General features: G+C 40.3%; 1 protein-coding gene across 3 annotated transcripts in view; it reads right to left on the bottom strand.

Annotated features, from left to right (window-relative positions):
• Nucleotides 1-12312, bottom strand: part of TRIM2 (tripartite motif containing 2) — an 87171-nt gene that overhangs the window by 54840 nt on the left and 20019 nt on the right. The window contains exon 1 of one of the 3 annotated variants that reach the window (XM_059469920.1): nt 3886-4061. The exons of 1 other annotated variant lie outside the window; for it this stretch is intronic. The gene's annotated coding sequence lies outside the window, so the exon portion shown is untranslated. Of the gene's footprint in view, nt 1-3885; nt 4062-12312 lie in introns of those variants that run through there. One more of the 3 variants, XM_059469923.1, reaches the window with a different exon arrangement.

Here is a 12312-nt window from a genome sequence, read left to right as displayed (position 1 = left end):
GCCCAATCCAAATATAACCAGGCAACCCAATTATTAGAAGGAATGACATGCAATATGTCTACAGATTGTGGACAGAAAATGTTTAGACAGCCTGTGGTAGAAAACCAAGGCAAATACCTTTAACGTTACAATTCATACAATAAATATTTATCTATTTAAACCACAGAAATAAAATGTGGTCTTGACAGAAATAAAACCATTCAGAAAGTTTGACATGAAATGCCATTTTCATTTCTCCAGAGGTCAGCCTGAGCTTTGTTTAGTGGAAGGCATTCTTTATTTCAGTTGATCAAAAAAAAAAAGGAAGAAAAAAGATCTAGTGCACAAAACAGGAATTCTTCCAAATTTCATTTGTTAAGTGTTTGCAACCAAGCAGCTCTTTCCTTTACAGACCCGTTAACACAAACCTTACAGCACACCAAGGGACTGCCTGCAATCCATTCATGTCACATACCAAACAGAAAAGCAAATCCAACTCAAACAGAAGGATCATATCTTAAAAACTAACTTAACAAAAATTGAGATATAGAGAGGTGAAGTACATTTATGTGACTGCTAAGCCCTGCTTGTGTCACTTCAGTATTTTAAAAACCTCTAAATAGTCATTATTTTCTTTCCTATATTGATTTCTTCCAACAAATATTGATTCTTGTTTTCAGTCTAGTTTTTTTTAACAGCCCATGCCACGCATTTCACATGGCTAGCTCTCCCCACCTTTTGTTATTTTTACCAGGAAACATTACAGAAAACAAAAGAAACCCCTGCAGTCTCTGGAAATAGCATATAATTATAGAGAATTATAATTTTGGTTGAAGGTGTCAGCCAAGTGTAGCATTTGCTACAGTGGATTGCAATGTGGCAGTCACTGGAGTTCTTTAATAACTGAAAAAGGAGCATTTATATATGTTACCCTGCCAAATATGGATGGGCAGAATTCCAGGAGAAATTTTTTAGGGCTTTGGAATTAGTGGCATTTTATAATACAGAATACTGCATTGTCTGTAAACAACTGATTAAATCTAAAGTGTTATTCCCTTATATAATGCCATTGTGTTATGAACATTATAAACTGAATTTACTATTTGCAGTAATATATGCTTGCTGCTGTGTATAAAAAAACAGTACAAACTAGCTACACTTGTATCTTCAGACACACTTAATTCTGATGAGACAATATGCTTGCCAGCAGATCAAATCAAATGGTTTTACATGTGGCTCAAGGATTTATCCCAACCTACTACCAAGGATTTATCCTAACCTACTATACATTGTGCCTTTGTTTTTATAAAAATAGTTCATATGTCTAGACACAGTGATACATGTTTCTGCAGAACTGTGTATGTTTAATACTTCATGCAAATGATTAAATTTCAGCTTCAGTATAGTAATGTACAACACTTTGTTCTCGGGATTAGAACACCCAGTACCTTTCCAGTTAATTGAATTCCTCAGTTTTCCTCAAAGGAATCAGGAGCATCACTGTGTTTGCATAAGCTGTCCAAATTCTAGTTTTGTTATGAATTAATGAAATTCCATTATCAGGCAAAGACAGGCCCAGAATGCTTTCATGATGGCTTCAAGCACCAATTATCTGGGATTTTCCAGTAAACAACTTGAGCTTCAAGCTAAAACCAGGACTGTCAGAGAAAGAATAGTATCATGGGCTGGGGAAATCCCCCAGTAGAATTACCATCTTGGTCCAGGTATGGTCTAATGTTCCAAACATTGTGCATGCTGCTGGACATAGCAGAATTCAGACAGCACTTGCATGTGCCACCAGACCATGGACACTGCTTGTCTCAAATCTAGCCACAAACACAAAGTTTCATCAAATATCAATGCCATGAAAAGGATGAACTTTTAAGACACACATACCTCCACCACTTCTCCAAAGCCTTAAATGTATACATACTTCTAATTTTTATTCTGTGTCGAGAAGGATGCATTCCCTGTCTCCCTTTGCAAATTACATAAAGAAATCAAAAGATATTTCCCTGAAATATCTTGACTGAAATAATTGTTTGTATGGTTTTAATCCTTCCCTCTTCCCAGAAACCCTATAATCAAATCTAGAATTGGTTCTGTCATAAAACCTAATTAAAATTTCCTTCCTCAAGCAGTGTTACAGATGCTCCTTGAACCAAAGCTCTCTTTACCCTTCTCCCTGAAGAAAGATGTAATTATTAAAGGCCTATCAAAGCCATTTCTCATGAAAAAGGATGAATCTCAAGAACTGAAATGAACCCTCCACGAAGAAAACACAAACCTGTTCTTTATAACCAAATTGTGGGCACTGCAGGTCCAGGTCAGACATGGGAGTGTCTTCACCACTCAAGTTTGTAAAATGTTTTGCTGAGATGTTTGAGGAAACCTTTGGTTTATGGTAAGCAGTTCTGGATGAGGGTCAAAGCACAGAAGCCTTATTTCATTTTGTTAGCAGCTAACAGACTGATTCCTCCCCCAAACTCTCTGGAAACAGGGAACAACCTCCTCTTTCTGCTGCCTGTATTTTTGAGCAGGATGATGCAATCCCAAAACCAGGTACAGCAGCTTTCCAGTACCTTCTCTCTAGAACCACGCTTTAGATATCATCCATAAAATTACGGGACTAACTTGAAAATAAACATATTCATACAGATTTTAACAAAACAAACCTTTTAATATGCTTTTCAAACCCTACAGTTTATATTTCCAATTTTATTAAAATATTCACATTGTCTAGAAGCTCTCATTAGTATTTCTAGTCAATGTCATTTGTTTTCACACAAGCAGCAATGTGGAATTTTGAGGAAAAAAACTTCTGACTATTAGATCACAATAGTTGGCCATAGACTATTATCTAGATAATAAATTCTTTGCCCACAAAAACAAAAAATCCAAGGCTGGAACAGAAAGCAACTTTTCTTAAGCTACCTCCTTATCTAAGTAATATTTATTTAGTCATTGCACTTTCACAACAATTTTCTTATTTGTCCCCCTGTAAATTAACATTTATGTCATTGCTTTGGCCTGATAAATATTTGAGTTCAGGATGATTTTCTTGGTCTGTTTCTTGCTTCATTCTTAGTATACTACCTAGTATATTATCTATAATTATACCCCTTTTTTTTTTTACTTAAACCTATCAATCTGCCTGACAGTCTGCCTAGACTGCATTTTGAAAATAGCAAAATGAACTAAGGGGAGAGTAATCAACCTACATCACTAACCTATGGAGAGCTATGAATCAGGTAATGGCTCAAGTTACACTTCACAAAAGCACCACAGAATATGGCAACATAAATGCCAACTTCCAGCTTCAAAAAATGAACCATTGGGAAAAGTAAACTGTCTCTCCTAATTAGACCTTGGCATTGTCCTCTCAGATTTACAGAGTCATTATTTTGCTTTGAATAAACATCACTATTTCTCTCCTAGGCAAACTCCTTGGCTCTGTTTCAATTATTTCTTTTAAATATTAAAGAACAGGAAACATTTGTTTTCCATTGTCACATCCTGTCTTCTTTACATAGCATCACACAGTCCCCTTTGAAACGCCTGCTCTTACGGCAAGCCTGACATGCACAGTTCAATCAAAACATTTGCTATTGTCTTTTGCCAGCTACAAACAAATTTCTGCACAAACACTGAAAAGGTTTAAAGGTTCCGACAGCCGAGCTAAAGCCGAGTTAACACGACTGTCAAAGAAAGGCGGTGTCAAACTGCTCGGCTTCCCCGCTACCACCCTGACTTAAGAAAGAAAAAGAAAGACAAAACAATTCACTCACTCACACAGCAGAGCTCCTGGCAAGAGCTCACTGGCTGTAAAACCACTGCTCTCACAAAATACTCGAAAGCAGAAACAGCACACAAACATTTAGAGATGAGCGTGAAAGGGTAACTTACATTATTTAGAAAGACAGTGGGAAAGTGCTGCTGCAGTTTCTTCGTTATTTTACACTGCTCTCGGCAGAGCAGACAACCGAAAAAGTTCATCTAAAGAAATCCCTCCTTTTAATTCTCTCTCTCCCAGTTCATTTACTCTGGAGTCCCTCAGCCTGAAGAGATCCGACAGTCAAAAGTTTATCCCCTTGTATTTCCGAATGATATGGCCGACTTTCCTTGGACACATACCAATGATGCAGTAAAAATAGACAAAACTGGGGGGGGGGGGGGGGGGAGGGAAGAAGCAATCTAGCTTGAGCCTGAATCTTCTTAACTCAATGTTTTCTGTAAAAGCTGCTCTTATGTCAGAAGTTCCCATTCCTACCCTAACTCGCGGAGCGCTCAGTCACCCATCTGGTTCTCATAAACTGCAAATTACAGGCAAACCAGGGAACGTACACGGTCCAGCTTAGCAGAACTCCCCAAGCACCGGCCTTAAAGTAACCTGAGGTACAAAGGCTTTGAAAGCAAACAGCCGGCCCTGTGCCGGGATGGGGTCCCGTCCGCAGACGCCTGAGGGCTCCCCCGGCAGCCCGGAGCGCCACCCACGCTCGGGGCACGGCACCGGGCCCCGCGCTCCCCGCGGTGGAGACACAGCGGCCCTGCAGCCCTCCCCGGCTCCCGGCGCAAACAGCCTGCTGGAAAGGGCAGGGAAATCCAGTGCGGCGCATGAAACCGGCAACAGTTCAGCAAGTCATTTACAACAACCTGGTTTTTATAGCAGATACGCGAAGCCTCACCCCCCTTACATCCTCTAAATGCTTCCAGGTGGGAAGCAAATCTAATGTGTTGCAAAGTTTTGGTTTTCTTGTTTGTTTGTTTTGGGGTTTTTTTTTGTGTTTTTTTTTTTTCCTACTGAGGCAACTCAGAGCCAGTGCACAGTAGCTGAACAGGGACCTTCTAGGGTGGCTCAAGCCATTCCTTACCAGAATGAACATTTTACCAAAAGTAACAGAAGCAAAGTTTTGATACGCACCCCATGAAAGTCCATGCCTCAAAGCCCCCAAGTCACCTTCAGCCCCTATTTTCATCTATTTAAAGGTCTAGTGCCCTGATTTCATTCAAGTACCAAAGGCTTGAGGAGTCACCTATATATTTGGATACTTCATGGCTTTTGCGTCAGGACAGAATAAGATTCTTTTCCCAATAAAAAAATCAAGCAAAAAAATGGTGGATAAAAAAAGTTTTGTTATTGCTTAAAATTAAAGTTTTATCCGTATGTTCTTAAAAATAACAAGTTTTATTTAGTTGTTAGTTTAAGCAGAGGACTTTTTCAAGCTTTTCTACTGGGAACAATTTACTCTGCTTGAACAATGAGACTCTGAACAAGGCAGCTTTCACTAAAGCATCAGTGAATCAGTACAGTGAGTCATTAACAAAATAAAAACACCATTGTAAACGCTCTGACTAAAAGTCCTGAGCCTTGTCACTTGCTCAGTTTTTCATCTCAGCACAATCAGGACTGTGCTGATTGTCTACTCATTTGTACCTGGATCCAGGACTGACACAACTGGACTGTTAAAGCCAAAAGCAGGTGAATGATTAAAATAAATCCTCAAAACAAACAAGCAAACAACAACACCACCAAACCCAAAAAACAAGGCTGTGTAATCAGTAGAAGCAAAGGAGGAAATTATGAATTAATTTTTTGTGTTTTGCCTGTGCTGTCACAATTCCTTCCAGTAGTTGTGTAACTCATTGAATAATTTCAGTCACATCAGGTAGAGATCCCAAAGGTATTATATTCCTACAGCTTTTGTGAAAAAAAAAAGGCAGCTGTCCAGATGAGTGAAATACAATCCAGTGATCCAAGAGGCCACACATGAACTCAGCTGTACTATTAGACACCAGGGCACCCCACACAAACAAGAAGCCTATGAGAATAGATTTCACGTGCCCTACGGCTCTGCTGCTACCAAAGTTGGACAACTTTGCCTATATTCTAGCATTTTTCCTCTCTTCTGTTCTCTTGTCAAGGTAGAAAGCAGCAAAACACACAAAATGCACAGATGTCAGCTGAAGCAAAATATAGTATTTTTTGAAACAGCAATAAGCAGGGTTTGGTAACAGTTGAGTTTAGTAATAAACAAGTGGGGTGACCTGACTACCTCATGTTCTTACTGATATTTCCCATGATACCAAAGAACCTGATCCTTGTAGAGCAGACACAGGTTTGGGGACAGAAATTATTTCATGGGCCACAGCAGAGTAGTCTTTGTGTGGTTTTCTGAGCACGTAGGTCTCTCCCCACTGTACAAGGACAAGCTGAATGACTGTTATCTTTGGAGTAAGAACACTTTTTTCTGGTGAGACATGGTAATAAAGAGAAGAGTAAGTGGAAATAACCACTTTCAGTTTGTGGTGCTTTTGCTGACTGAATGTTTTTTATCCCAAAGGAGCAAATGTATTAATTCACACTGATCTCTCAGGTGGTCTTCAAGATATCTGTTCTCTCAAAAAACCAGTTCATTTGCATCAAAGGTAGCTTTCACAAATAGCAATTCCTCAAGAAAACCTCAAGAAAATTCAAGATTCAAAAACAGTAGATCAATTTTAAATTGATCTTCATTTTTCAGGCTCTGAGGATCATCCTTACTCACTAACTTTATCTCCTTTTTTTTTTGCATTTTTCATTTCGTCTTTTACCTCATCCTTATGAGGTACCAGTATCCTACTGTCCATACACAGCTCCTGCCTCCAGGCAGGCCAGCTGTATGTCCCTCCACTATTGCCTGGATCTAAGCCATTGTTTGATGCTCACATTTTCATCTCTCACTCTTTGTCTCTGTGAATTTTGGGGCAGTCAAGCCCCATGTTCCTACTGAGCACAGGGATCTTGGCTTTCTGGAGAAATGGAGATGGAAAATATTCATCACTTTGATGGTGAGAAAATTTTCTCTAGAAAGCTTCATATAGGAAAGACTGCAACAAAGAACAGATCAGATAGGAAAAACAACTTTCTAGGAGCAATTTGTCTTCTCAGAAAAATGGCAGCTTTCATTTAGGATATTTTCAAATGCCTATACAAAACTACCCTGTTATTTTCACCAAGATCAACTATGTTACCAATATTAGTAGGACAAGAGTGGAATAGGATGCAGCTTAGATACTGATTATGCTGATTATGTAGATGCTTGAAAGGTTTTTTCAAACCCTTAAAGCAAGGGAAAAGTGTCCCTCCTAAGTGAGTGACAGACAGGTTGTGACACACAGGAGATGGCAGAATATGTATCTCTCTTGATCTGAACTCTGCTCCCATCTAGTCTAATGTGGATATATTGGAAACACTGCATTGCAAAGGTATAGTTGAAACCAATCTGGTTTCCAACTAGTTTTTTCCAGCTTAAATATTGAGAAAGTGACAAGTGAAAGGTCTTGGTTTGGTAGAGGATGCACTTTCCATTTAATTTGAATGAATCTGTGAAATTATCTAAATGATAGAAGCTCAGAATGGTAGATTAACAAGCCTGGGTCTCACCAAAGGTATATGTCCACCTTTGGTTTTAACACTAGACCACTTGGTGTAGGACCTCAAATATATTTATGCAGATTTCTAGTCAGTCACAACTGAAGTTCTAGATGAGTCTTCTGATGCAAACAAGCTGGCAGGCATTGTACTGACTGAAAAACCACAGGTCTGATAAACTGAAACAAAACTATCCCTGGAAGAGTTCAAGGTGAAGTTTCAGTTCACTTAATGAAATAAAATAACATAGATTTTGGGACTGACAGTAACTAATTTTTAAAAGACAAATTAGCTGTGACATTATAAATCATTTATCACCAGCATTTTAAAGCCAGCACATGGAACAGCTGCCTTGGGTCTGGGTTCAAATGCTAAACTTCTATTCAGTAGGTCTGGCCTCATGTATTTTATCATAGTACTCCAGCTTGGTGGCCAGTGACTTGAGTTTGGCAAAAGCCTGTCTCCCTCCAGAAAGAGACATAATTGTTAGCTGGTCTTCCAAACAGATACCATGTGATAATCCTTTGCTGCCTGCTACAACTCTTAGATGAGAATGGGGCTGTTTCAGTGCTTTTGGTATTGTTTTCATGATGTATGTGTTTTGCTTTATAATGTATCACTTCTCTTCCACAGAAAGAAAAATGCAGCTCAGCCAAACCCCAATGCATGATAACCTTGATGTCATCATTGGAGAAGCCCCATGGCTGCTTCTGTTTTCACTACTGCCTGCAGTAGCCCCTGACTGTCCCCAGGAAAGAAAAAGGGAGAATAAGCACAACTAAGCCACTTTTCCCATCAAGTCTCACATCTGTCACTGCAGGAATCTGGGCTTGCCTGGGGCACATGAACTTACTCGGAGCACATCGGTTATGGAGACATACACAGCCTGTTCCCTTCTAAGTGAGATGAAATGATGATTCCTTTTTCCCACCTGGAAATCCACAAAACAGGAGTTAATGGCTGGATACTTCATACTCTTTAAACAACTATGCAGTGCATATGCTCCAGTTGTTTTCATCAGTTGTTTCAATCAAATATTAGAAGAACATAATTTCAAAAGACAAACATTAGACTGTTTTCAAAGGCCCCTGTTCGCCTCTGAGTGCACCCTCACACTTTTTACCTCACACTGAGGCACTTGCTGAACTCCCAGTGAACAGACACAGTTCATTGCCTGACTCAAAGCTGCCCTGTGAAAAAATGCATCTATTTGCTGCAACCCGAGAGAGGTGAATTAACTCCTCAGTGTCCACTGAGTGCTGCAGACATTATGGACTGGAGCAGGGGAAGAAAGACAACTACAAGCAAATGCTCAAGGCTTCTTATAAAAATACACCATGGAAACAGCAGGTAAGCCCCACACTCCTCCTGACTGTAGTCCTACTTCAAGGTCTTCAGCCACACTTTTGTGGCAATTACATCCCTTAAATATGGGCATACACTCAGTTTGTGCCCAGTTCACGCTTCTGCTCTGCACCATAGTTTGCTACTCTGAGGCTCCTGTAAAATTGTACTGTCTCAGTATTACTGTTTTTCACAAACTTCCATTCATGTAAACTTCCTTTCAAAAGTGAGTATCCTGGAAACACTGGTGTAAAACATTTTCATATGTCTGCATTCATGAAAAGTTCTGAACCAAAAGTAATGTGCCCAAATCCCTCTTTTTGTTTGAAAACATCATTCATCCAAGAATCAGAAATGTTACCATGTGACTGGTAACACAAAGAAATGAGCACATGAAGAATCACAGCAAACAGTTCAAAAGCAGCTCTGGGCCTGAAGTTGGTTCACAAGATATTTGTTGAACACTGGACACTTTGTTTGCCAAGAAAAACAGAAAAGGCTGTTTTTTCTAAAAAATACCCCCATGCTTATATATTTCTTGGCTTAGTCTTTCTCTGACCTTGCCTGGAGCTATCCCCCTTCACAGCACACAAAAACTAGTTATGTGCCTGGTTCACCCCTGGACCTGTCCTACTTTCCTGCCTTCAAGTACAATAAAGAGAAAAAAGAAAGCATGTTGAGACCTTTGCACTGAAGAACCTGAGACTCCAGGGGAGAACAAAGAGCCCCCTGTCTCTCAGACAGCAAGCACTGGGCTGTAGTGAGAAACACAGAGAGTAGGAAGAGAATACAGCAGGAGCAAAGAGCTCTGGGGAAGCTCTTAAGGACTGAGAGGCAGGGAGAACAAGCATCTTAAATGGCATGGAACACAGAGGTTCAGGAGGATGGGACATGACAGGCCAGGAAAAGTGGTGCCTCTAGGATAGGAAAAGAGTTGTGGCAGAAATATGATGAGCCTGTGAATTTTGTGAGTGAGGCAAGGGGCACAGACAACAGGGAAAAGCTACATGCCCTCCCTACACAGGCATGAGCTGGACACTTGGACTAAGGATGAGGGGCCAGAAGACACTACAAGCCAGAGTGAAAGGCTGACAGGCTTGAAGCTGAGCAGAGCTTTGGGCAGGTAGGGAACAAGACTTTCTCCACTGAAACTACCCTTATCTACATACCTGCATGCGTATAAAAGATGCTGTCCCTGCTCCATCCACATGAACACCTCTTCCCACTCCTGCATCCTCTCTTTTGCAGCCAGAGCCACATCAGTCCTGGCCCACATTTTCCCATCTATGTATTGGAGTGTGACAGTGTAACATTTTCTATAGCCAGTATGATCCAAGGAAATGTTTTGCTGTAGGTCTGGATCCCAAATTGTATATGAGTGTTAATCATAGATTTCAAAGTGAAAGAGAGGAATGGGTATCAGGAGAAAATTACAGGGAAAATAGAGAGGAAGAGACATCTCTTCAGACAGACGGTCTCAAGAAGACAATGTCTGAAAAGTGCTGAAGGTTCAGTCACTGCAATACTGGAGTTGACATTAACCTCATCAAATACTTATCAACTTTCTCTTACACATTTGAAAACTAATTGAAAAGAAGGCCAAAGGTATCATGCTAAAGTTAAACATCCCAGTCAGAAACAGAAATTAAATCACACATATGGGAAAAGATTGTAATTCTCACAGTCCCATTTCAGTCTTTAAGTAACCAGCCTCTCTATCACCTTCAGCAAGAGTTTTGCCAGAATAAGACCTGCAGAATTCCATGCCAGGATATCAGTATAAAAAATGTTAACTTTTGACAGCACATTAAGGGATTACATTAGGGAGCATTAGGTAAAGTGTCAACTGAAGATGCTGCATAAGATGAAAGATGTCAAGAAGAAAACAAGCCACAGTATGATTTCATTTAGTGAGAGAAACTGCAGTGCACTCCCTGAATTTTAACGGATACAATACTTCTCAGTTTCACATGCTGTGAACGAGCCGTGATAAGAGGAAAAGGCTGATGACAGCCGTGATAATTTCTTTAGACAGAAGCAACGAAGAAGAACACAGCAAGTTACCCCCTTAATTAGGAACATTTTATGCTACAAACTAAAATTGCTGCTTTATTAGACCTTTGGGCAACTACACAGGCTGAAAGAAGGAAACTGAAATACTTAAAAGCTTCTTCATGGTAGAAGAAACCATGGCGTCTATTATATTTCCTGCCTACTTGAGCACATACAGGGATACAATTTGCTTTCTGGGCCAGAGAGAGGTGAGCTAGAGAGAGAAATGAGACATCTGGAGGCTACAATTACTATACCAGTCCTGTATGTACCCTAAAAGAAGGTAGTTTGCACAAATGTGCCTTTTACACACTATCAAAGCAAAGCAGCAATGCAGAGAGCCTGTTCTGTAAGCCAGTAATTCCAGTAAGAAGAAAGTTTAGGGCTTGCCAATGGAATCCAAGGAAACATCTTCCCAGCATGAGAGCAGAGCATAGCCAGTGCAAGGGCTGGAATGCCACTGAAGATTGTTTCTTTCAGCATTGCTGGCTAGCACAGAGGCCAGATATGTCAGACAGGAGGGAGAGGAGTCAAAGAACCAGTGGAAACTGGCACATACTGATGATTTAAAGGCAGCACAGCCTTTCACTGCCATTCACTCTCTGTCACAGGCAAAGAAGGTAGGAACTAATCCCTTTTTTCTCTCTTGACCCAAATTTTCCATTATATTTCAGGCAGGCCACCCTACAGAATGAGATCTGTTGCAAATACCTGGCTGAGAGACTTCCTCTATTCTCCTGGGGTGAATTTTGCACATGAACTTGCCTAGCAATCCTTTTCTTTCCTAAGAGCAGGTAACTTCTCCAGGTAACACCACCAAATTAAAATGCACACACTAGAGGAAGATCCTCTCCTCCTAATGCATGAGTGAGATCTGGGTACTACAGCTCTGCTGCTTTTATAACAGAAAAGGCTGAATGCTTAGAGTCTTTTTTCATTTTTTCAGAACCAACCAGTATGTTCCATTTTAGTGGCAACAACATCCCTTACCTAGCATCCAATACCTAGCAAAAGGGATCTGGGGATAAAAAAAGGCCACAATGAAAGATTTCAAGAGCTTTTATAGGCACAGGTAAAATCTGAGGATATTAGTCAGATGGTTCAGATTTAAGAGAGAAGGCAACTTACGCAAGGAGGCTAAGGAGGCAAATTTCAGCATTTATCCGCATGGAGACCTGAGTTCTGATAGCGAGTGATTTTACAAGGAAATCTATCCAAACCTGACAGAAGGCTGCCATTGCTTCTTTCACGTCCTCAGACTGTTTCCTATTACCTGGCAGTTCAGTTTCCTGGTCAGACTCAAACAGCTGAGGGGAGGGAGACATGCAATATTTCACTTACAGGCTGTTTCTTATCATAACCTTAATTGATGTGTGTCAAGCATATAAGGCAAATTAGCAGAGCACCTGCTAATAAAAAAACCTGAGGCAAAAAGTACCCTTAAACTCTTCTGTTTTCACTAAAAATTCAAATGCCCAGTGTCATGAATTAGAGCTCCAATAACTGAAAATCCTTCGTAATTTAGA

Source organism: Ammospiza nelsoni, chromosome 4 (genome assembly GCF_027579445.1).
Source record: "Ammospiza nelsoni isolate bAmmNel1 chromosome 4, bAmmNel1.pri, whole genome shotgun sequence".
Taxonomy (NCBI): Eukaryota; Metazoa; Chordata; class Aves; order Passeriformes; family Passerellidae; genus Ammospiza; species Ammospiza nelsoni.
Note: the sequence above shows the minus strand (reverse complement) of the source record. Positions and strands in the feature narration are given on the sequence as shown.